This window comes from Budorcas taxicolor, chromosome 9 (assembly GCF_023091745.1).
Source record: "Budorcas taxicolor isolate Tak-1 chromosome 9, Takin1.1, whole genome shotgun sequence".
Lineage (NCBI taxonomy): Eukaryota > Metazoa > Chordata > Mammalia > Artiodactyla > Bovidae > Budorcas > Budorcas taxicolor.
The window spans coordinates 48,295,077-48,320,845 of record NC_068918.1 but is presented as its reverse complement, the minus strand read 5'-3'; the positions used below and the strand labels follow the sequence as shown (position 1 = coordinate 48,320,845).

General features: G+C 36.0%; 1 protein-coding gene across 1 annotated transcript in view; it reads right to left on the bottom strand.

Moving 5' to 3' along the window:
* EPHA7 (EPH receptor A7) overlaps window positions 1-25,769 on the bottom strand; it is a 207,929-nt gene that overhangs the window by 149,271 nt on the left and 32,889 nt on the right. The gene's annotated exons all lie outside the window — the stretch shown is intronic.

Here is a 25,769-nt window from a genome sequence, read left to right as displayed (position 1 = left end):
CCAGAATCTCACCCTAATTCTGACCTCATTACCAAAATGATTTTTTAAAAGAGAAAAAAAAAGTCAATATTAAAAATGTTTTTAATAGAATATTAAAAATGTTTTTTCTTATTCCCTATTCTCAAAAGAGAAATGGATTTTAACTTAAAGAACTGTGTTCAAATCCACTCCACCATTTACTGGCATGCAATTTAGACAAAGCCATTTCACATTCTCAGCTTCAATGTCCTCATTTTCTCGTTCTTAATTATTAACAGCTATAGACAATAGTTGTAGTTTTTTTTCCCAATTTTCAAAAGGTTGTTTTAACAACACACTAACTGGTTATCTAGCTGTTAAACGCTAGTGCAAGTGTTTTCATTGAAATGCTATCTGTAAAAACATATATTTCTACCACCATCACCACCCCAAAACCACACGTGCTAACTCACACCCACTTAGTCTTTCAGGGATGCCTCAGCAAGAGAGTGAAAGACAGGTTCTAGAGGGGCTGTCATGCCTCTGCGTGCATCCCAGACAGGCAGCAGCAGGCACCGTGTCAAGGATTTCTCCGCTCAGCCATTCACCTCCAGCTCTCCGTGTGCCATTGCTGCCAAACCCTGTGTGTGTTCCCAAAGACATGTACATTCATTTTGGTTCCTGCCGGTAAGGATCCAGCCGTGGAATTTTTAATTATGTAAATTACTTAATAGTCAACTCCCATAAAGAGAAAGATTCAAAATGAAATCAGATCCTTCTGGATTTCACTCAGTATTGTCCTCAAAGGTCCACTGAGAGATCCACATACAGATAAAAAACACAAATTAATTGTGAAGTCTAAGGATTTAGTAACCCCACTGGAAGTGAACTAAAATAATCCTAACCTTAATTCACATCTAAAGCAAAATAGTGTAATTATGGAATTCCCATGGACAAAAAACACTTAAATTAGGGGAGGCCAGCTACCCAAACATTATATTAGTTATTTGTAGTAACTAAAAAAAAATATAGCTTATTTATGACACAGTTATTACTGTATTCTACTAGAAGATTTCCTTGAGGGCATGTCATTAAGAACAAGAGGCTGCAATAAGTTCTCAAACAGCAATCGGTGTTAGGAAGATTCAGACAGGGGATACAATTTACTCTAGCATTTATGCCACTGTAAGGCTTATTTTCAAATATTTCTCTTATAGTTATTATGATATCATACTTTTCATAATTTGTTTTTATTATTCATTCCTTTTATGCTAAATTACTCCTCACAGTTTTGAAAACAGCAAGAAAAGTCAGGTAATGCAAGTTCTATATGTGAAACATAATGTAAAGTATATAAACAAGAATTCCTCTTTGGAAAGATCAATATTTTTGTTTCAACACACAAAGGCGGGATAAGTCACTTCAGTCATGTCCAACTCCTTGAGATGTTATGGACCATAACCTGCCAGGCACCTCTGTCTATGGGATTCCCCAGGCAAGAATACTGGAGTGGGTTGCCATGCCCTCCTCCAAGGGATCTTCCTGATCCAGGGATCAAACCAGCATTTCTTAAGTCTCCTGCATTGGCAGGCAGGTACTTTATCACTAGTGTCACCTGGGAAGCGCTATATTAACACAATCATATTAAAAAAAGATAAAGTTAATATTCTGAAAGACAGGCATTGTTAATTTCATCATATAAGTCTCATTCCAACAGTCTTGAAAAAGCACTACTACTTGTTCTTTATATAAATTATGAATCTGACTTCCTTCTAGCATGTACTAGCTGTGTGACCTTTTTCAATTTGCTTAAGTTCTCTGAACCGAGATTTTCCATATCTAAAACAAAGAAATTTAATAAGACTACTTCCAAAGTTTGTTGTGAATTAAGGTTTATGATTCATGTGAAGAACTTAGCACAACGCCTGGTAGAGAATAAGCACTCCATAAATAGTACACTATTATAGTTATTTCACAATGTCAGTTTCCATGTGAAGTTTTTTTTTCCTTTTTTTCGAAAGATAGACTGTTAATATTTCATGTGAAGTTTTGATCCCACTCTGGTTTCTACCACTGATAAACACTGAACTACTTCCCCAGGACCAGATGTATATGCAAATAAGAAACACCAATTAATTGTTAGGCAAATATAGCCCTAGTACACATTTATTCTCTAACAAAATAATTATTGTTTGCCTACTCTTTGCATTGTGTCAGGTAATGGACAAAAGTTATATATGCTAAAAGACAAATATGATGATCTCTCAACACTATATTCCTTTTTGAACTAGCATCAAATGACATGAATAATTATGTTAATTATGTGTTTAAGCTAATTACATTTCTGATTTTTCATTGGAAATTACCTATGTAAATTATAAATATTGTACCTTAATTTTTATCTTTGACAATGTACTTAATTATCTTCTACTTCCATGCTGAACACAGACTTAAAAGTCACCTTTCCTGCCAGAGCTGTAGCATTTCATCAATGTGAAGGGAAAAAACTACTCAGTGTATGTAGACATGCAGGAAATGTGTGTAAGTACATATTATTGACCAATTATATTTAAACTGGAGAGCTATTTGTGGCAGTTATCGGCTTTTTTTTCAATGAGGCTAATAGCGATCTGACAATATAAGAATACTCTGTAAGGACAGGTTATTTCACATTAAAAAAACTTCAAGTGGACAAGAAATATGTGTATACATACAAATGTTTGTGATTCATTATATTTAACAAAATGAATATTTTCAGTTAAATTCAAAGAATTAGATTATTTTGTGAGCAATTCATCAATAACTGATCTTTCTCCTACGATCTATTTAAAACTATAAATATGTAGAAAAAGTTTGCAAGATCCATAGACAAAATGAAAAGAATTAATTTCATCTTGATTTCTTAAAATAAAGAACATACCTTCCATTTCAAGCAGCCTAAGATATGGGCTTTTAACCATCAGTTTTCTGCAATAATTTCAATAATGATTAAAACAAAATCATCAGTTAAGGCAATCTTTCTAGCTATTTCATGGAGACTCTTTTTTTTCTTATTCAGTCAGTTATAACATGTGGATCAATACTAAGTCTTGTGAAACAAATTACCCTAAAGCAGTTTAAGGCAATTTAAACATGTGGGGAAATAAATAATCATTTCTATTATGTCAGTGGAAAATTTTTCTGAAGATCATAAAGAAATCAGTTAACCCTGAAGCAGGACATTTTAAAAAGATGCATCAGGACAATGAGGATATTCAGTCAATCCTTAATTCTCAGAAACAAAAGAAAATAATAGGCAGAATAAATCCTTACAACAAATAATGTTGTTGAGCTCAATCCTTTTCTCAAAACAGGAGCTAGCTATACACACACACACAAAGCAAATAGACACATGCTGCTGTTGCTGCTAAGTCGCTTCAGTCGTGTCTGACTCTGTGCGACCCCATAGGCGGCAGCCCACCAGGCTCCGCCGTCCCTGGGATTCTCCAGGCAAGAACACTGGAGTGGGTTGCCATTTCCTTCTCCAGTGTATGAAAGTGAAAAGTGAAAGTGAAGTCACTCAGTCGTGTCATATATATATATATATATGAGATACACAGAATTGTCAGATAAACAGAATGGTTAGAGAGAAACAAAATAGTAAAAATTCTCTAACTGGATCCCCTTACAACTTCTTAATAATAGAAAACTAGTTAGTTGCTGATTTTTATATCCACACCAAGCAAATAATCTAACGTAGTTCTCTAGTTTCCTACTTTGCATCCACAGTATTTTGCAAAAAGATAATGTTGGTACTACTAGAACATTACTTAATGTTTCTTAATAAAGTCTTTAGAAAAAGCTGTGTTAGATATGTAAAAATACATTCCAACTACTTCAGTTCCTTTTTGAAGAATAAGTAAATCATCCTTTATGAATCAATTAAAAGCTTTACTTCCTCCGTATTTCCTGACCTCCTAAAGCTATGTAGGAGGCAGTACAAACTGGTCACAATTGTGGTATTAACACTGCCATAATTATTTCTTTCTGTGTGTCTCCTCCTTTCTGTGTGAGCATCTCAAGGACAGAGATTATATTATCCATGGATCCCAAAACCATAGCACATTGCCTAGCACACAGCAGGAGGTTAACCTACATTTATTGAAAGAAAGAATCTTTATTCATCCTACAGCAGTATGCATCTGGTAACAGTCATCCCACTTACCAAAGGTTAATTCACTGACATCAGTTAGTAAAATTTTCATAGTAATCAGATCACTGGAAATGACATGATACATTCTTAGTAGAATGTGGTACAGTCTTGACTATATCAGTTAAAGGAGACATTTCATGGATTTACACTCCTAAGTTCCCTATTATACTGTACGGGGAAACAATTGCACATGTTTAGATTAATGCAGGAAATGATTTCTAAAATGATTCTATGAGCATCCTTAACATAGTAATATGTGTAAATGTATGAATTAGGTATAACATATTTATTTATTTTTTATTTTTCGGTGGCTCTGGGTCTTCATTGCTGCTTGCAGGCTTTCTCTAGTTGCGGTGAGCAGGAGCTATTCTTCACTGCAATGTACATACTTATTATGGTGGCTTATCTTGTGGTGGAGCAAAGGCTCTAGGTGCACAGCTTTAGTAGCTGCAGCACGCAGGTTCACTAGTTGTGGCTCACAGGCCCTAAAATGTTCAGGTTTCAAGAGTTGTGGCACACTGGCTTAGTTTCCCATGCCATGTGGAATCTTCCTGGACCAGGGATTGAACCCAAGTACTCTACATTGGCAGGAATTCTTATCACACTGAACCACCAAGGAAGTCCAAGATGTAATATATTTTATAAGAGTAAAATCAAAAGCATTTTCTTTGAATATGGGAGAGGGAAAGTCCAAGGAAGAGAAACTAGTATGTACTAAATTATAAATCATGACAAAACTTTTAATATAGGGCAATTCTCCAAGACCAAACTCTAAAGAATAATAGTCCCCTTCATATTCTTAAAGAGTAACACTTTTCGTTAAATATATGATCTATTCAAACTCAAAACCAAGAATATTCTAGTTTTAGATAATCTAGAATTGCCATGTTCTAAAGAGTACACAAATGCTTTCACTTCTGCAAGTAACTTTGAATTAGACAGGCCATCTTTAAAATAAATTCTTGTAATTAACGTTTCTATTGGAAAACACAGAAACACCACTGATGCCTTACATTATGAAAAATGATTTCAATTTATTTCCAACTGGCTCTTTTAAATTTAAAAAACAATTACTGTAGAGTAAACAAAAAGCTGATTTAAATACAATGGGATATTACATTTTTTGCTTTATTATGAGTGTAAATACGTATATACATTCACCTAACCTTCGATACGTTTGTGTTCTTCCATTTAATTTCATATATCTCAGATTAATTATTTTCCTTATGACCTATGAGAAGAGCAGCATGATAAAACTAAGGGTTAAAGCCTATTTACACATACATATAATATCTCACTTTTTTCAAGTCTAAACTTAATCCTAACAGAAAAACTGGATAAAAACAAAGTACCTTAACATTAAAATGATTTCAGGGAATGTAATGTCAATACTACAAAGGATCGAACGACATATATATGCTTACACATGTCAACCTAAGTAACGGAGAATTTTAGAAGTGAAATACTGTTTTCTCATAGAAAAGGATAATATTGTAAATGAAATATTTGTGGAAAGTTCTTACAAACAAAAGAATAAAAAAGAATATAATGATTGATTCTATTGCTATACTAACGGCACTATATTATATGCATGCATGTGCTCAGGATGTCCAAGTCCTTGTGACCCCATGGACTGCAGTTCACCAGGCTCCTCTGTCCATGGGACTTGTCAGGCAAGAATACTGGAGTGGGATGCCATACTACTCCAGGGGATCTTCCCAACCCAGGAATCGAACCTGCATCTCTTGCATTTCCTGCATTGGCAGATGGATTCTTCACCACTGTGTCACCTGGGAAGCCTGTATATAATATTATATACCGAGAGCTAATAATACATTAAATCTTCTTAATTAATTAGAATCAAATCATCTCAAAACCTACATATAGGTGTGGAAATATCAATCTATACTAATCTTAATTCAGATAATCAGGAAGGAAAAAAATCAGTTCAAAGATTATATCCAAGTCAAATGGTAAAGAACATACAAAATAAAGCCAGGTGACAGACTGAAAATATGCTGTCAGAGATGGAAACGAGGTGGACTAGGTCAGACAATACTTTTAGAATAATTGTTTTCAATATTTAAGTTGAATTATGTTTTGAGTAAGTGTTTAACAAAAGGCTGATAAGAATAGTAGTCGTATGTATGTTTAAATTAAACAAAATATCTAAAAGCTAAGGTGTGACTGACTCAGTCCTATGTAATTTAGGGATAATTAAAGGTATGACTTTAATTGCAGGTGGTTAAGAATCAGCCTGCAATGAGGGAGACATGGGTTCGATCCCTGGGAGGGAATATCCCCAGAGAAGGGCATGGCAATCCACTCCAGTATTCTTGCCTGGAGAATTCCCATGAACAGAGGAGCCTGGCAGGCTACAGTCCATGGGGTCACAAAGAGTCAGACACGACTGAAGTGACTAAGCCACAGAAGCAGCAGCAGCAAAGTTATGACTCAAACACCTTTGTGAGTAGATGTACGCCAATGGGGAAATGATGGCTACACATTTTCATGTGCTTCTATTTCCTGTCACTGTAATTAACATACAACCTATGACATGATTAGGGGACTTCTCTGGTGTCTCAGTGATAAGGAATCCACTTGCCAATGCAGGAACAGGGGTTCCATCCCTGGAAGATGCCATGGTGAAGAAAATGGCAGCCGACTACAGTATTCTTACCCAGGAAATCCCATGGACAGAGGAGCCTGGCAGGTGACAGCCCATGTCACTAAAGAGTCAGACATGATTCAGTGACTAAATAAAAACAATATGACATGACTGGATCAAAGGTGATCCTTGCCAAATGTCAACAATTACAAAAGGAGAGAGTCCAAACCCAGTAAGGAATAATGCTTTTGCTATTTTTGAAAAAGGTTATTTTGTAGTTTAACTTAGTAGTCTTTTAAGAGTCTAAAAGGTGAAGTTTTTCAAGCTACAGATGTTGTAGATATTCTAGCCCACAATGTCAGTAAAATTCTAGGATTTTCCCAAAATGAAATTCTCTTATCAATTGTCTCTTACAAATTTGGTATAACACTGATTTCTCAACTGTTTATCACTGCATATTATTCCATAGTAATATTTTATAGAGATAGATTAATTAGTGAGCTTGAATGACAGTATCAAAATTAGAGTTATGCTTAGCTCTCAGGATTCACCAATGTCTCCAAAGTCATTTCTCTAGAACCACAAAGTTTTAAGCTATATCTGTTACTCTCCCTGTTCTTTCAGTGCAGTCCTTTCTGAAGGATCATGAGTTTAGCATAAGCACACCATTTATTAATGGATTAATATACTGTTGCATGTGGATTTGTGAAAGGTAAAAAAAAATTACTCCGAATTTCATTTTACATATTACACTAACATATGAAGGAATAAGTCCTTTACAGTACACTTCGGTGTTTTGTTAGTACCCCCACTATTAACTTCTAAAGAGAAACAGCATAACTATAAGTAAAGAAAACTGTATCAAATGTCAGAAGAAATAATAAAATGGCAGACTATTGGATTCCTTGTAAAGAAGGCACATGAAGTCTCACAAAAGTATTAAAATAGAACATTACTTTTTTTTTAAGATTCATGCTCAAATTTAGAGATAGTTACATCATGGAGTAAGGTATGTGGTGCTGAACTTCTGAAAGGACATTCATTACAAATATATTTGCTAAATTTTCAAACCACACCTGATTCAGTTCAGTTCAGTTCAGTCCAGTCACTCAGTTGAGTCCGACTCTTTGCGACCCCATGAATTGCAGCACGCCAGGCCTCCTTGTCCATCACGAGCTCCCGGAGTTCACTCAGACTAACGTCCATCGAGTCAGTGACGCCATCCAGACACCTGCTTAGTAATACTATATTTGACCTCTGGTTACTGGGCTTCCCTGGTGGCTCAGACAGTAAAAAATCTGCCTTCAATGTTGGAGACCCTAGTTCAATCTCTGGGTTGGGAAGAACCACTAGAGAAGAAAATGGCAACACACTCCAGTATTCCTGCTTGGGAAATCCCATGGACAGAGGAGTCTGGTGGGCTACAGGCCAAAGGGTCACAAATAGTCGGACACAACCGAGCAACTAACACTTAGGCAACTAAGTCCCTCTTCTCTTTTCTCCTTTCTATAATTGAGCACTTACAGATTCAAGATCTCCATCTTTATATCTATCCCTATCTGTCCATTTACCTATCTATTTTTCTCATCTATCTATACATCTAATTCATGTTAGGTACATTATACCATCACCACAATCTTACAAGATGGTTATAAAATTCTTCCAAGTAAATGTAACAATGTTAACTTCATTTGCTTTATATTTCACAGGAATTTGGTCCTTTAAAGCTTTCCTTCCTAGTGTCAGGAAATACTAAGCAAGTTTTTATTACCACCCAAGATATGTTGCGGAGAAGGCAATGGCACCCCACTCTAGTACTCTTGCCTGGAAAATCCCATGGATGGAGGAGCCTAGAAGGCTGCAGTCCATGGGGTCCCTGAGGGTCAGACACGACTGAGCGACTTCACTTTCACTTTTCACTTTCATGCATTGGAGAAAGAAATGGCAACCCACTGCAGTGTTCTTGCCTGGAGAATCCCAAGGACGGGGGAGCCTGGTGGGCTGCCATCTATGTGGTCACACAGAGTCGGACACGACTGAAGCAACTTAGCAGCAGTACCAGTAGCAAGACATGTTGCTGTTTTATATTTATATAGGTTGCAATTTCATTGCCAAAACAGAAAATATTTGTATATGTGGATATGTACTGATGGCTAAGGAAACATTAATAAAACAGTAGAAGATAGCCTTTAAAAATGCATGCTATGGAGCCAAGCACCTTGAATTCAAACCCTAGGTTCAAATGCCAGAGCTACCACTAGACCACTGAACCAAAAAGTGCCTAGAAATAATAATAATAATAAAAATTCCTAATATGATTGCTGTGTTAAAGAACTTATGACAGTATTTAACACATAGCTGATACTCTGCAAACATCAGTTAATTTAATTATCATTATGTTAACATAGTAAAGACAACTATCTTTTTTAAATTAAGAGAATTTTGCTTCCACTAAAACATACAAAAACTTTTGGAATATTCTTCAACATTTTTGCAAACAATCTGTTTAAATGCATCATTTTATAAATCCCGTAGCTTAATGTGTAAAAGTTTCAACTTAGCAATTTCTTTAATAGTTTCAACAACTAAAGAAACCATGTATATCAGATTCTTTAAAATAACATTATTCTAAAAAAGATCTTAGTCTGAAAATTAACATATTTCCCCTTCTGCTCTTTTGGTCTGGATAAACTTACTTGGTTTAATATGCTATTTAGGTGGAGACAGAACTCTGCCCTACAATGAAAGGAAACATACCAAACACATATTTCAATCTGTATAACCTTCCATGTAATAAAATAAAACAACATAAGACAGTCTGATAAAAAATGAGATTTGAAGTCAAGAAACATTCTGATACCTTACAGGAAGATATTATAGATGAAATATCCATTGAGATAAAAGGGGGTAGTAACGAAAAAAGAATAGATTTCTATAATCATACAACATATTTTTTCAGGTCAGTTTAAGCTTTTTATTTGCTACCTTTAACAGGGATGTAAGCATCCATATACAATTTGATATCAAACAGCTTTCCATCCACATCTTCCAAGCCTGCCAATGTTTTTTTAAAGACAACAAAGAAAAATGAAAGCTAGCATTTTCTTCCTTCATGACTCCAAAACAAAACAAACAAACATAAAGAACAAAAGAACTGTATTTTAGAACTTCTGTTGCTTTATTTCTTAGTCAGTATGCCTAATAGAACTTTCATTGTAAGAGATTCACGATCTATGGATATAGGGCAGGTTGGACAGAAAGAGGTGCAGCCTTCTCCTAGTTAACAAGTCTGAAGATAACAAGAGAAAAGAGAAAGAGAGAGCACACAGTGCAGAAGCATGCTTTACTGTCATGAGCAGTAATCAAGAGACAAACTGAGGTTTCATTTTCACATAATGACACAATATCGGTAGTCTGCAGCCAAACAACTGACATGATATCTTTGAGAAAACACAACTGATCAATGATGTATGAGAACAGAAGGCTGGAGATGCTTCTCCCACCTATAGGAACATATGTGGCTCATTTTTTGAAAAATCATGTCCTTCTATTATAAGATAAATATTCACTGTCTTCCATACCCATGCCTTGAATAAACAAAGACTAATTTACATAAGTGTACATACACCCTTCTAACGGAATGCTTGCCTATGGGCCCCAAGTCAAAGACTCAGGCAGACATACATTCTCTCCTTCCACCTTTGAGGAAGATCCTCAAAATGTAAATTAGTTTCCTTCCCCTTCTTACATTCCCATTCTTATTCTACTCCTTTGGTGTCTTTGCTTTCTGAGATAAGTAGCCACAGTCCTCACCACTCAACATTACTAGCAATATCTGGGAGTAGCGACATTGGTCCTTTGCATTTTGCTAATAATCACCAAATAAAGATCTAGAAATAATTTACCAGGGAATTACAAGACTCTAATATATTACAAGGTTTCCTGTCTACGACATAGGGAAATAATTTTTAATTCTCCAGTGAAATATTTCTCAAATGGGGGTGATTATGATCCTGGGGAACATTTTGCAATGTGTGCAGGTATGTTTTTATTAAGATATCTAGAAAGGGGTGGTGCTGTTACCAGCACATAGTAAACAAACATCAGAGATGCTCTTAAACCTCCTACAGGGCTTTCCAAAACAAAAGATTATCTGGCATGAAACTTAAATAATGTTGCTGTTGAGAAACCTTGCTTTAGGACAAACAGCTATCTGTCAGTTTCACTCTAAGTCCTGCTGCTGCTGCTGCTAAGTCGCTTCAGTCGTATCCGACTCTGTGCGACCCCGTAGACGGCAGCCCACCAGGCTCTGCCGTCCCCGGGATTCTCCAGGCAAGAACACTGGAGTGGGTTGCCATTTCCTTCTCCAATGCATGAAAGTCAAAAGTGAAAGTGAAGTCACTGAGTCGTGTCCAACTCTCAGCGACCCCATGGACTGCAGCCTACCAGGCTCCTCTGTCCATGGGATTTTCCAGGCATCCTAGGCATCTCCTTATTAATGAAGCTTAGTCCTAACTAGGCAAAATAAAGAAAGGACCATAGCTAGATTTTTTTTCATATTCATACAAAAAGAAAACAATTGTGTTACAAAAGTTAGGTTTATCTGGTTTATCTTTCATAAATTTAATTTTTCTTCAAAGTTCTGCAGCTAAAGCTCTAGATGATTTACTTAGAAATTAACCTCATTTGAAATTTCTGTAAAAAAAATTTAGAAAACTAAAAAAAATGTGCCATGTGGATTGAGGTTGACAGAACTATTGTTATTACCATCTCCCTGCTCACAGGGTGCCCCCTATTTCAAATTTCCAGCTACACAGTAGTGTCTTTACTTATAAAGCCTACCCAAACCTAAAATTCAAAAGGGAAAAACAGAACAAAACAAACCCTGAACTTGTCATTCCATCAACAGCAGGAAGCTTGGCAGTTTCTACTTTCTACTACTTCTCATATCGAGTTAATTCCTGTCCATATTCTTCTGACACTCTGAACACAGCAAGCCTGTGTCAAATGTTTATCACAGTTCATCTTTACTGCATTATCTTCCTATAATAGCCATTCACTTATTCATCCATTCAACAAATGTTTTCACTCTTCTATATACACTTAATGTAAAGAACTGTAGGCATTGTGGGAACAGACAAATCCCTCCCCTCACAGAGCTCTTGTCCAGTGGAAGACCAATCATTAAACAAGCAATTATCATAAAGCATGATGTGTTCAGAAAGAGTATTGCTGTAAGAACAAAAATAAATGACAGCTCTTCTGTTATAAGTGAAACCTGAAGAATGAGGAAGAAATATTCAGAGAAGAGTGGAAAGAAATTATTCAAAAGAAAGAAAGAGCAGAAAGGAAAAGGATGATGGTATGTTTGAGGCAATGACAGAATGCCAAAAGGCTGAAATGTAGAATACAAGTGGAAGCAAGTGATGAAACTGGAAAAAAGAAGCAGGGGCAGGAGTTAGTAATTATTATTATTTTATTCTAAGAGGAATAGAAAGCCATTGAAGGATTTTAAGAAGAGTGTTCTGCTAAGGCCTACACTTAGAAAGATCACCCTGGCTACAAAGGATTTAGAGGGTACAGAAAAAGAGAACATAAGAACGGCTGTGGCAGTAATACAGGTGAAAGAAGATGGCCTGGAAGAGGATATGTGAGTTTGCTTATAGAGACTTGGGAGGTAGAATTAGGAGATTTTTTTTTTTCCCGCCAGATATTCCCCAGTGTCTACATTTACACTTTCCAATTACCTAGCTCATGCCAGCAGAGTTGATATTAAAATATTAGAAATTTAAAATGCAGTTTGATTTAGAATAAGTAAGAGGTTCCTCACGACATCATATAAGTAGGCAAGCAAAGCTCCTTCACAGGACACGAGATGCAAGTGAAAGTTCAGAGAGATTAAGCAACATAGGAACATCCTAATTTATAATACTACCGAAGAGTAAAAGTGGGCTTAGAACACAGCCATCAGTTTCCGAATCCAGTTCTGTTTCTAGTAGAGTGTTCTTCCTGGATCTAGATTTCTGTCAAAGTTCTGTGCTGTTTTGTATATACTACTCATTCTGGCATATGACTACTGTTAAGTATTTTCTAGTAATTTAATCTGTGTATATGTATATTCATTAACCATTATACATATAAATGAAAATAAGAGCAAAAACTCTTATTATATTGAATATAACAAGATGAATAAAATCATAAATGAACATTTATATTAATATGAATAATATGGGAAGAAGAGATCTATTATCATTATCCAGAGTAAACTTATGTTTCACATGGGTTAGGTAGCATGATCAGAACATAAATATTTAATGAATTACAAAAATCAAATTTACCCTCATGCAAGTTCACTCCAAACACACACTGATTACAGAGAAGCAAAAAAAGAAAAAAAAAAAAAAAACTTGAACTGCCTCTTTCTCCAAAACAATTTTTCTTTCCATTTAATTGCATTTCACAAGTAATCCTATAAGATGCTCCACATTTTCAGCTCTAAATTTGACTCCAAAAACTATAATTAGTCAGTTTATATCATGAAATATGAAGACTTGAGTCATAACTTAATAACTTAATGTTAGGGCATTATAATTACTTTTCTTAGTGAATACAACTATCAGTTACACATATATACATTTTATTTTGGATATAGTAGGCACTAAGAACTTTATGTTTTTAAAAGCTAAAATATACAAAAATATATTTTTAAATGTGATTATTTTAGAAACACATAAAATGTGTGAAAAGGATGAAGCTAAACACTTTATATGGAAGGTGACTATATAATTTATCCTCCAAACCAGGGCCTTTTCAAGAGTGAAAAAGGAGCTATTAATAATAACAACAGAATGAGTGTCACCTTAATCACTAGAATGAGATAACAACAAAGGAAAATGGATTTTCTAAGAGTTCCTAAAATTACAGTGATGAGCTCCTCAGTAAAATTCACTTTCACATACAAATAAAATAACTAAATAACCTAGACATACATCAAGGTTCTGAAATCTGGAAAGTTTGGAAATTATATCAATATTTTTAGACGTAAATTAGAATCAATATATTCTACAGTAACAACTTGCCTAAAACTGAATTGGAAACTGCAAAAGCTTTTGTTGCTGTTTAACATTCCTACACACTAAAGTATCTTTTTTAGCACTAAGAACCTGAATATCTTGCCATAGTTACAAAACAGATTTCAATCTCCATAACATTTTACAAATCTATAATTATTTCCACTTAAATCTTTTTAATCTATAGGAACAATACCCAATTAACTTTGAAAAGCCAAGCTTCAATGCCAAACTAATCAAACCCTATTATACCTTTGTATACCTTGCACTTCAGTTCCAAACTGTCACAGGATAAAGCAAATAGTTTGGTAGGAGCAAGAAAAAGAAAAAAACCCTTTAACTCAAACCATTAAGGTGTGAGCTGTGAACAATAACCATTTACAATATATAATACAAAAGCAATTGCTACTACAAAAGCGTTCTTCCACAGATACCAGATATTTTAAGCCAGCTCTGCAGAGAACTGGGGGTATTAAAGAGTTGAAACAGAAACAGAATTTTTTAAGATGCCTGGAGAAAGAAATATCCATTAGTAAGCAGCATTCTCACTGGGATTGCATTTCTTGAATATTCTCCATCAAGGGGATGAGAATATCAGTTTTTACACTTTAGCCCAGGAAAGTGATAGTCTGAAATTAGAGCTGCTAAAAACAGGCAGGTACTGTGAAATTCAAGGAAATGCTGCATCAAGAAGCTAAAGGAATGAAAAAGGGATAAAATTCTCTTTATCCTTACAAAATTGGCACATTATTCCAAGTGAGGTAACAGGCAGAACCTCACAGCAGATTAAAAGGAATTTGAGGACAAATGTTTCATTCAGTAGGCCTTTTTCTATATAGCAGATAACTTTCCACCCAGTAAAGAAAACCCTGTCTTTTAGTAACTCCATTTGAAGGTTTGTGTTACTATATAAAACCCTTCTTTTTTCACTTATTCATGAATGTATTGGCAAATACTGTGCATCGTTCATACTTATAAAATTCAACATGGCAGGTGGCCCTTAATTTTCCACTGTAACTATTAAAAGCTCTGCAGAAGGTGGCTGCCTTGTTTCCATTTGCTTTTCATGTGTTTCAGTTAACATTAAGCATTGCCTCCTGAACATTTTTCAGAGTATTCTCTTAAATATAATGAAATCCTTTTCAGCAAAAAAACATATAGCCATTTTTTTTCTGGATTATTTAGTGTTTTACTCATGACTATATTCATTTCAAAGGATCATATTTTTTATTTACAAATTCATCTCCTTACAGTGCTTCATGCACAACTGTCCCTGAACACAATTACAAACTGAGAAAATTCTAAGGTGATAAATTTTCAGTGAAAAGGAAAATAAGCAATAAAAGTAAATTATTACATTAAGTTACTAGATAGGTAAGTGATACATATCTCATTTTCACAAATCAAGAACTGAACAGAAGCGGTGGTGAACACAGTAAGATCAGATGTAATATATCTTTAAAAGATCATAAGTTTTCCTATTTTCTCTGAAACAAACTTAAGATTTCTATTTTAGAAAATCCTTTTTATTGCAAAATATGTCCTTAAAAGGTAGGACCTTTCAGTTCGATTTATAGGGCAAACAAAGCAGCTTCCTTTGGTATCCTGATTATTAACACATGTATTTAGTAATTGTAACAACTGGTTAACAAACATTAGCAAATTAATTACCAATTAAATTAATCACAGGTTAAGTCACAAATTAAAAAGCTTAGAAACTTTATATCAAAGGTCATTAGAACCAATGAGCTAATAAGTCAGGAGAAAATATAATTACATTCTGGAATTCCAAGACAGAGTTTGGCATCCCTTCCACACCCTGACCCCCACCACACCGCACCGCATCTTCCCCTCTGTCCTTTTATTCTTATATCCTGTGATCCTCTCTTTCCAATTGTGCTCCATCTTTGGAGAGATAAACTTATAGAATCTCTCCTTCTGTCAACAAGCACAGTCATGCTTAAGTTATCATCATCAATCAAATGTTTTTCATTTCCCAGTCGCAAACTTGGAAATTCCCCACTTTGATCTCAGCTTTGAATCTCCTTCCTTTTTTCATTCTCTGCCCTTCTCCTTCAAGGACTATAGAAAATCTTCCACTGCATTTGGAAACGCTGCTCCAAATATTACTAAGAAGTATTACTACACAAAAAGGATTTATCTTAAAGTCAACTTTGCACATTCTATCAAATAATTTTAGGAAACTTTGGATAAAAAAGTCTTTAATACCAACTCCTTAAAGCTTTTGTCTACCATCATTAACTCTCCAACAGAGAATAAGAATCCCTTTTATGTGAACCATCCAAATAACTAGATAAACTTTTATCCATCCTGCTAACAAGTTTACTTTGTCTTGGTTTTCTTTTCTTCATGACAAGCACCATTTTCTCACTTGACCATTCATTTCTTGGTTCACTTGAATTTGGTTTTGCCCTTACCACTATCGAGATGATAGACTGAGACACTACTTACCCCTATATGATTCATCCTAAGAAACTCTGCCAGCTAGATTTAATCTAACTTGTCTTCCCACTTTTTGCTACAACTACTACCACTTTCACAAATATCTCTGACAAGATCTTAGCTGATTCAAGTTACGTGTATGGGGTATTGCTAACACTGTATGCAGCTACCATCTACAGCCACACTCATTTTAAAGGAGAAGCCCATATTGCCAGGTTTTCTGACCTGAACAAGGCAAGGATGTTGTTGCTGTTATTCAGTAGCTAAGTCTTGAGCAAGGATGAGATTTTAGCAAAACTGGGTATTGGAAATTATCCTTTGATTCTTTGTCCATTGCACTTAATCAAAGTCTTTCTAGGATTTTAACAGCCTCACATTAAGAGTCCTCAATCTGATTGGCCCAACATTTGATGGGAGACCCTTATTCCCCACTGCTGTAAAGCATTTAGGTAGTTCCCATCAATTCACACACCACCTATAACTAAACCAAATTTCAGTTCAGTTCAGTTGCTCAGTAGTGTCTGACTCTTTGTGACCCCATGAACCACAGCACACCAGGACTTCCTGTCCATCACTAGCTCCCAGAGTCCACCCAAAAACATGTCCATTGAGTCAGTGATGCCATCCAACCATTTCATCCTCTGTTGTTCCCTTCTCCTCCTGCCTTCATTCTTTCCCACCATCATGGTCTTTTCAAATGAGTCAGCTCTTCACATCAGGTGGCCAAAGTATTAGAGTTTCAGCTTCAACATCAGTCCTTCCAATGAACACCCAGGACTGATCTGCTTTAGGATGGACTGGCTAGATCTGCTTGCAGTCCAAGGGACTCTCAAGAGTCTTCTCCAACACGACAGTTCAAAAGCATCAATTCTTCGGTACTCAGCTTTCTTCACAGTCCAACTCTCGCAACATTCTCGCTTGGAGAATTTTGAGCATTACTTTGCTAGTGTGTGAGACGAGTGCAACTGTGCGGTCTTTTGAGCATTCTTTGGCATTGCCTTTCTTTGGGATTGGAATGAAAACTGACCTTTTCCAGTCCTGTGGCCACTGCTGAGTTTTCCAAATTTGCTGGCATATTGAGTGCAGCACTTTCACAGCATCATCTTTCAGGATTTGAAATAGCTCAACTGGAATTTCATCACCTCCACTAGCTTTGTTGGTAGTGATGCTTCCTAAGTCCCACTTGACTCCACATTCCAGGATGTCCGGCTCTAGGTGAGTGATCCCACCATCGTGATTATATGGGTCATGAAGATCTTTTTTGTATAGTTTTTCTGTGTATTATTGCTACCTCTTCTTAATATCTGCTTCTGTTTTGAAGTGAAGTCGCTCAGTCGTGTCTGACTCTTTGCGATCCCATGGACTGTAGCCTACCAGGCTCTTCCATCCCTGGGATTCTCCAGGCAGGAATACTGGAGTGGACTGCCATCAACCAAAAAGATCTTCATGACCCATATAATCATGATGGTGGGATCACTCACCTAGATCTTTTTTGTATAGTTCTTCTGTGTATTCTTGCCACTCTTCTTAATAACTGCGTCTGTTAGGTCCATACAATTTCTGTCCTTTATTGAGCTCATCTTTTCATGAAATGTTCCCTTGGTATCTGTAATTTTCTTGAAGAGATCTCTAGACTTTTCCATTCTGTTGTTTTCCTCTATTTCTTTGCACTGATAGCTGAGGAAGGCTTTCTTATCTCTCATTGCTATTCTTTGGAACTCTGGATTCAAATGGGTATATCTTTGCTTTTCTCCTTTGCTTTTGGCTTCTCTTCTTTTCACAGCTATTTGTAAGGCCTCCTGAGACAGCCATTTTGCTTTTTTGCATTTCTTTTTCTTGGGGATGGTCTTGATACCTGTCTCCTATACAATGTCATGAACCTCTGTCCATAGTTCATCAGGTACTCTATCAGATCTAGTCCCTTAAATCTGTTTCTCACTTCCACTGCATAGTCATAAGGGATTTGATTTAGGTCATACCTGAATGGTCTAGTGGTTTTCTCCACTTTCTTCAATTTCAGTCTGAATTTGGCAATAAGGAGTTCATGATCTGAGCCACAGTCAGCTCCCAGTCTTGTTTTTGCTGACTGTATTGAACTTCTCCAAACTAAATTTACCAAACACTTATTTTGTTCCTGGTATGTCATTCAGTAATATATATACACCATACAATTTATTACTAATAATAATATCAGATATCACTTGGATTCCATGGATTCAACTATGAACTCATAATTTATGATGAGGAAACATTATGTGAGATTAAGTAATTTGCACAAAGTCAAGACTAATGAAGTGTAGAATAACAATTTGACTCCAAAGCTCTTGCTCTTTACTAGTGAAATGTGTTATCTTTTTATATATTTTTCATAAAAATACAGAAATAAAATATCCTGGGACTTCAGGAGGCAAGAGATTTGTTTAGACCATGAAAATCACAGAGGGCTGCTGGGGGTAGTTAAACTTGAGTTTTTGAACAGCATACAATATATGCATGTTTTATGTGGAATGGAGGAAAAGGAATGTCAGGAATCTGAAACAAGCATGACAGAAAACACTGAAACCAAAAATTAAGGACTACATTTAGGAAATATTGACAAATAAAGTTAGACTGAAGCTAAGTGGGCTTAAAGAGGACAGTAAAAGATAAGCTCAAAACTCTAATGTCGTATGTCACCCTTAACAGCTTGCTGTTTTTCTGAGCATTAGTTTTGTCTCATGTTTCCCAACACACCTCTCCCTTCCCATTCTCAGTACCAGGGTCTTCCTTCAGAGATTTTTTTCTAGTCACTCAAATAGGTGTTACTTTCAGTTTCTCTTATCCCTAATTCAGTCTTCAACCTCCCTTCATGTTATCACTACAGCACAACTTTTGATTATATACCCTACTTAACAAATTTGTGATGGTTTCTTCATAACTACAAAAGTACAATTTCCTTACTACAACATAGAAAGCCCCTCAAGACCCAATACAACTTATCTTCCATTTTCCTAACTTTCTCACTGTATTCCTTTCCATACTTACCCCAGAAATCTGATGAACAAATATGACCTGTAACTTCATACATACACCATCTTTGTTCATCATTCTCACCAGGCCTGGAAGTGTCTTTATATGATTTCACATCTGTCTGTTCCCTGATGGCTGAGATTGTAAAGAATCTGCCTGCAATGTAGGAGACCTGGGTTTGATCCCTAGGTCAGGAAGATCCCCTGGAGAAGGAAATGGCAACCCATTCCAGTATTTTTCCCTAGAGAATTCCATGGGCTGAGAAGACTGCAGGCTACAGTCCACAAGGCAGCAAAAAGTCGGATACAGCTAAGTGACTAACACTTTCAATATACATACCATCTCCTAAAAGCCTTAATGTTTTTCTCTAGTTGAAATTTCTTTCCATCCTTAATTAGAATTTACATACAATTTACCATTTCTGACTTTTATTACTTCTGGTTATTTAAATATTTATATTTTGATGAAAACAGAAAGTTTACCTACAATGTACAGAATAGATTTTCAGTACAGTTTTTTGCTTTGTTTGTCTGGTTTGTTTTTTCAACTAATGATAAGGAGATAATTTGGTAGGAAGCTGTCAGCAGGGGCAGAAGTGTTCCTGATGCAAGTTTTGAGCTAGGCAACAGTTTTTGTGGCAGGAAAACAAAAGTTGTGGGCAGCCTTTTCCATCTACTTTCCATCTACTAATCACAAGTTTCCTGGTGATGCAGAAGCTTCTAAGATTGGCATTCTGACATGATATCTTATTCCTAAACATCTGAGTAGAAAAGGTTGATCTAGCCAAAATTATATAAGACTATGCAGATCTAGAGGGCACACGTTTACATACATCTTTAAAACACTCTTACAAATTATACTCTTGTCATATGATTCCCAGAAGATTTATCACTCTATAATATTGTCTGTAGTCTAATATGAAAATTAATGTGGAGTCTTTAAAACAGATATACTGAACAGGATGAAAATTAAAAATTGTAGTTTCATTCAAACTAAGAAACCCAGAGATTTGAATATGCCATATCAGACAATCAAAAATGTTACAGTACAAATATAAAAGTATGTGCAGTATACAGAACATGGCAAGATTCAATATGTTATTGAAGGTGATTGTAAATGTGTATTTACTTCCTTTTAGCACCTAAGTTTATAAATAATTTGGTTTCATTTTCTGTAATTAAATTGCAATTACATACCAATTTCTTCCTCACACAAAAAGACACATTTACTTTTGGGGAATTAGTAAATAAAATCTACTAGAACTGATACTAACCATTTGTAATTTATTCTATAAGTGATATTCAATGCCATAGAATAATACAAATGACTGCAAGTATATAATACCTTCTTAGTAACAGCTACAGCTCAAGGGCTAGTAATCGATAAGACTAAAATATATGTGTACATATCATGTATATGTATGTAATATATATTACATATATGTGTGTGTGTGTGAGAGAGAGAGAGAGAGAAAGGAAGAGATACATACAGGGTGCTTAAATAATCTACTTCTCCGTGTCATCTAGTAATCAGAAAGAAATCATAAAAGTTAAAGACCATAACTTTTTAAATCCTCAAAAGTTTATTTTCCATATACATGTAACAGTGGTTCATTTACTAAGTTGATTTAGATAATTTATTTTATTTTACTTTTTTGGCCTTGCCATGTGGCTTGTGAGATCTTAGCTCTGCAACTAGGAGTCAAATTCGGGGAATTCTTTAATACTAAAATATTATTGAAAATAAAGAAAAAAGTGAAAGTTGCTCAGTCGTGCTCAACTCTTTGCAACCCCATGGACTATACAGTCCATGGAATTCTCTGGGACTAGAGAGGGTAGCCTTTCCCTTCTCCAGGGTATCTTCCTGACCCAGAAATCAAACTGGGGTCCCCTGCATTGCAGGGAGATTCTTTGCCAACTGAGCTACAAGAGAAGCCACTTATTAACTAGAATGGTGCCCCATAATATCAAACAGCAATAAAAGAAAAAAAAGTATTTGGAATGCAAATGCTAAGAGTAAAAATCAAGGTAAGGATGAGTTAATTTTGTTATTTGCAGCTCCCATGTTCCTTTTTGTCTTTGTAAAATTACACAGAGAGGTGAGAAAGATTGATAAATGTATGTGTGCATGTTCTGTGGCTTCAGTTGTACCCACCTCTTTGTGACCCTATGTACTGTAGCCCACCAGGCTCCTCTGTCCATGGAACTCTTCAGGCAAGAATACTGGAGTGGGTTGCCATGCCCTCCTCCAGGGAATCTTCCTGACCCAGGGATTGAACCCACATCTCCTGTGTCTTTCATACTACAGGTGAATTCTTTACCCACTGAGCCACCTGGGAAGGCCCCAATAGATGCATATACAGACACATACATACATATTGTACATACATCCATGCAAAGTAACACATGATCAAGGAATAAAACATAAAAAACATGGACTAATTCAAAGAAAACCAAATATAGCCTATATCCCCACTGGTCACAGGTGATCCATGTTAGCAACTTTATGTATACTTTTCCAGTTTCTCCTAAAAATGATATTGTAAATACTACTCTGCATACTACTCTTACTTAACCTAATATTGTGAACACTTCCCCATATAAACTTTATAATTCAATGATATGATCTGAGACTCTATTTGACATCTCAAAGGGCTTCCCTGCTGGCTCAGTGGTAAAGAACCTGCCTGCCGATACAGGAGACATAAGAGACATGGGTTACATCTCTGGGTCAGGAAACTGTCCTGGGGGAGGGCATGGCAATCCACTCCAGTATTCTTGCCAGGAGAATCGGATGGACAGAGGAACCAGGTGGGCCACAGTCCATGGGGTCAAAAAGAGTTGGACACAACTGAAGAGACTTTGCATGCATGCATGACATCTTAAACTAAGGATATTTCATAGTAGTTTTTGTCTCCTATTCTTGGACCTTTAAGGTTGTCATTTCCCTTTTAAGAATCAAAATTCTTTGTCTAGGAAGAGAATCTCTATTATCATCATAATTATCATCACCAAAATTACTTGTTGGCACAACTGAATATTGGGTATGATATGTAATCTTTATGTTCTGCTATACAAAAACAAGTTAACCAAACAATCATTATATGTTTGATTCTTTAGGTAGGGTGCTGGTTGTGAAGAACATAAGGAAAAGCCTTTCCTTAGTAGTAACCTATAATCCCATGAGGTGCATACAGCAAAGCTGATGTACACTGAATGCCTGCCTGACCAGTATGGCTATGTGCCGGGAGCCAGCGTGAGGAACTCCACCCATGGCAAAGGTCATGAGGAAGGAGGCTTCGGCATATGCAAAGGCGGGATCAAGCCTCAGGAAACCCCCTGTTCCTGAGCATCTACCCCCAAAACCAGAGTCTGCCTACTTTACTCATGCTCTTACCTACACCTCTGACTTTACGGGGGGCTCTTCCCCATCACCATTTCTCTCTGAGAAGGAGTTAACTTGCAGTTCCAGTTAATAAAAATTCCTGGGCGTGACAAGAGTGTTTCAACTTACAAACTCCTCCGAAGGTTCTCTAGCCTGCCTGAACGGGTTCATCCGGCCATATGTGATTGTTTACAGCCTCCTAACCGTGAGAGGCACGAGATGCTTTAAAACTTTCTAAATACAGACTCTTTTGGGAAGTCAGAAAATTATTAGTATAGTATTAGTGGGTTGATTAGAAATTACATTGGTGAAGGGTTTTCACTTGTTGAGCCAATATTTGTTGCTAAATCTCCATATTCCCTGCCCTTATAATGAATATAACTAGCATATTGGAGAAATAAGTATTAACCTTTAAGATTAATCATGTTAAACCTTAGGCTAAGTAAATTCCTTTTCTTGATTGTAACCCACTATATCCTCACCCTATAGGAATGCAACTTTATTTGAAGGGTGGCGCCTGGTTTAAGAAAAAATCACCCCTGGAAAAAATAAGTTTTCTGGTTGACTGACCGTTATCAGAAAGGACCATAAAATGTCAGCAGGCCTCATGGCCAGAAGATGACGTAAAATCCCTAAGACCTTTGTATACACTTATATGAAGCACCTGATTTTGACAAGGGTCAGGTCTGCTGACCCCCGCGTGACTCTGTATTCACCCCTATGTATAATAAAAAGTATATAAGCAAACCTGAAAAATAAAGAAAACGGATCAGTTTCTGGAAAGACTGATTCCCCCGTGTCGTTCTTTCTTTCTCCTTCTGGCTGAATTCCCATCTGGAGCGTGGATGCTACTCCATGTAAACCAAGTTATTCAGCCTCTTTTTCTTCACTAATATTTCTTACTACACTATCCTTTTCTAATCTCTCTTTATATCTGTAATTAAATAAGTTTTTTCCTAAGACGCCGATTCCATCTCCCCTTCGAATTACCCTGGATCCACCGGGGCTGGACCCCGGAAGCTATGCACTTGTGAAGAAGGAGGAAGAGAGGAGAGTGGAAGAAGATTAGAAAAGTCTTCAAAAAGAGATGGCCATCTAGGTAGAAAATTACAATATATGAAAATCAGAAGGAGACGTAAAATATTTAGGATACCTCAAATCACTTAGTATAGTAATGAAGTTGCTCAGTCGTGTGTGATTCTTTGCAATCCCGTGGATTGCAGCTTACCAGGCTGCTCTGTCCAAGGAATTTTCCAGGCAAGAGTACTGGAGTGGGTTGCCATTTCCTTCTACAGCGGAACTTTCCGACCCAGGGATCACACCCGGGTCTCCCACATGGCAGGCAGACGCTTTACCCACTGAGCCAACAGGGAAGTGAGCAATGGGTAAACAGATATGTATAGTCAAGTTAAAAGGATTTTGAATAGGATGTTAAAAAAGAAACCTGGACACTATGTGAAGCAATTATATATTTTGAAGAAAGTTTTGAAATGACTGAATCTGCATTTTGAAAAAGCTCTTGAGGGTGAGTAGAAAATATGGAAGGGGAGTAAGAGCAAACACAAACAAATTAAAAGGCTACTGATATTCTCTGAGTTAAATATAAAAGACTTAAACTAAGATAGTGGCATTAGGATGGAGGAGTGTCGATTGGAGAGATTTTACAGAGGTACAATCAATAAGACTCATCGATCAATGCCAGGCACATTAACCAAAACAGAAACACAGATAGCAATTCTTAGAATAATAACAATTGTAGCTAAACATCTATGGGTTGCTCTTCATGTGTTACTGTGCTAAATGCTTTACAAGAATCACCCCATTTTTATGCACATTTATTGCCACTTTCCTTGTGCAAGTGTTTTCTGTTTATTAGATCATTTGGTCTACAACACAACCTCTTGAAATGGATGGTATTTCCCTCTTTATATGTTAGAGACCAAGGTCTTAAAGAGATTAAGTAACTTGCCCATTTATACAGATAATCGGTGTTGGTTTCTGGACAGGCATCTCTGTGTATCTTTAGTATAGAAGGGATATTTTTAAGCATTATTTAATTACTTTAATAGGGTTATGCTGCCAATCTGAAAGATGTCTCAAAAAGTCTCTGAAAATAAAATATTTACTCATTCTGTCACAAAGAATGCACAGCAATAAAGATGCATTAAACTTCTCTTCTGAGGTAAAATATGTAAAAAAAAAAAAATAACAGAATAAAAACTGGAAGACATGGGTAGAATTTAAATCCTAAAAATTATGAAGTCATTAAATTAAATATTATTTATATTCCATTTCTTTCTTCACTTAATAGAACTCATTCTTCTTTAAATAGATACTGTCTTTAAAGAAGTATTTTATTAGATTCTATGAGTTCATAGCATTATTCAAAAAATAAAATTTGGGCCAAATGAGGTAAAACTCTTTCTTATGGAATAAAACAAACTACCAAACATAAAAGAAATGAAAAAATTATGTAATTGACATTTTACAACAACCAATGTAATAAGTGATTCCGTGTGACAATGGATGATTCCGTGTGACAATGGATGATAAAACATGGGTGAAATATTGTCAAGGAATTAGAGAATCATAGAGTCTCCAAGTAGCCATGCATAGATGACTGATCAATTTCAAAGAGAAGACAGTCTATTAACAACAGAAGGATCTGAAATATATAACCTGAAACAAGTCATCAAACAGCATCACAAATAAGAGGAAAATGTGACATGATTTGATGCAGTGAAAAATAAACTTTATCAACTACACTATATACCTACCAAAAGTTTTAACTTGAAATAACTTCTGAAGGCTTTCTTATCTCTTCTTGTTATTCTTTGGAACTCTGCATTTTCAGATGAATATATCTTTCCTTTTCTCCTTTGCCTTTTGCTTTTCTTCTTTTCTCAGCTATTTGTAAGGCCGCCTCAGACATCCATTTTGCCTTTTTGCATTTCTTTTTCTTGGACATGGTTTTGATCACCACCTCCTACACAATGCTACAAACCTCCATCCATAGTTCTTTAGGCACTCTGTCTATCAAATCTAATCCCTTGAACAATATTTGTCACTTCCATTGTATAATCGT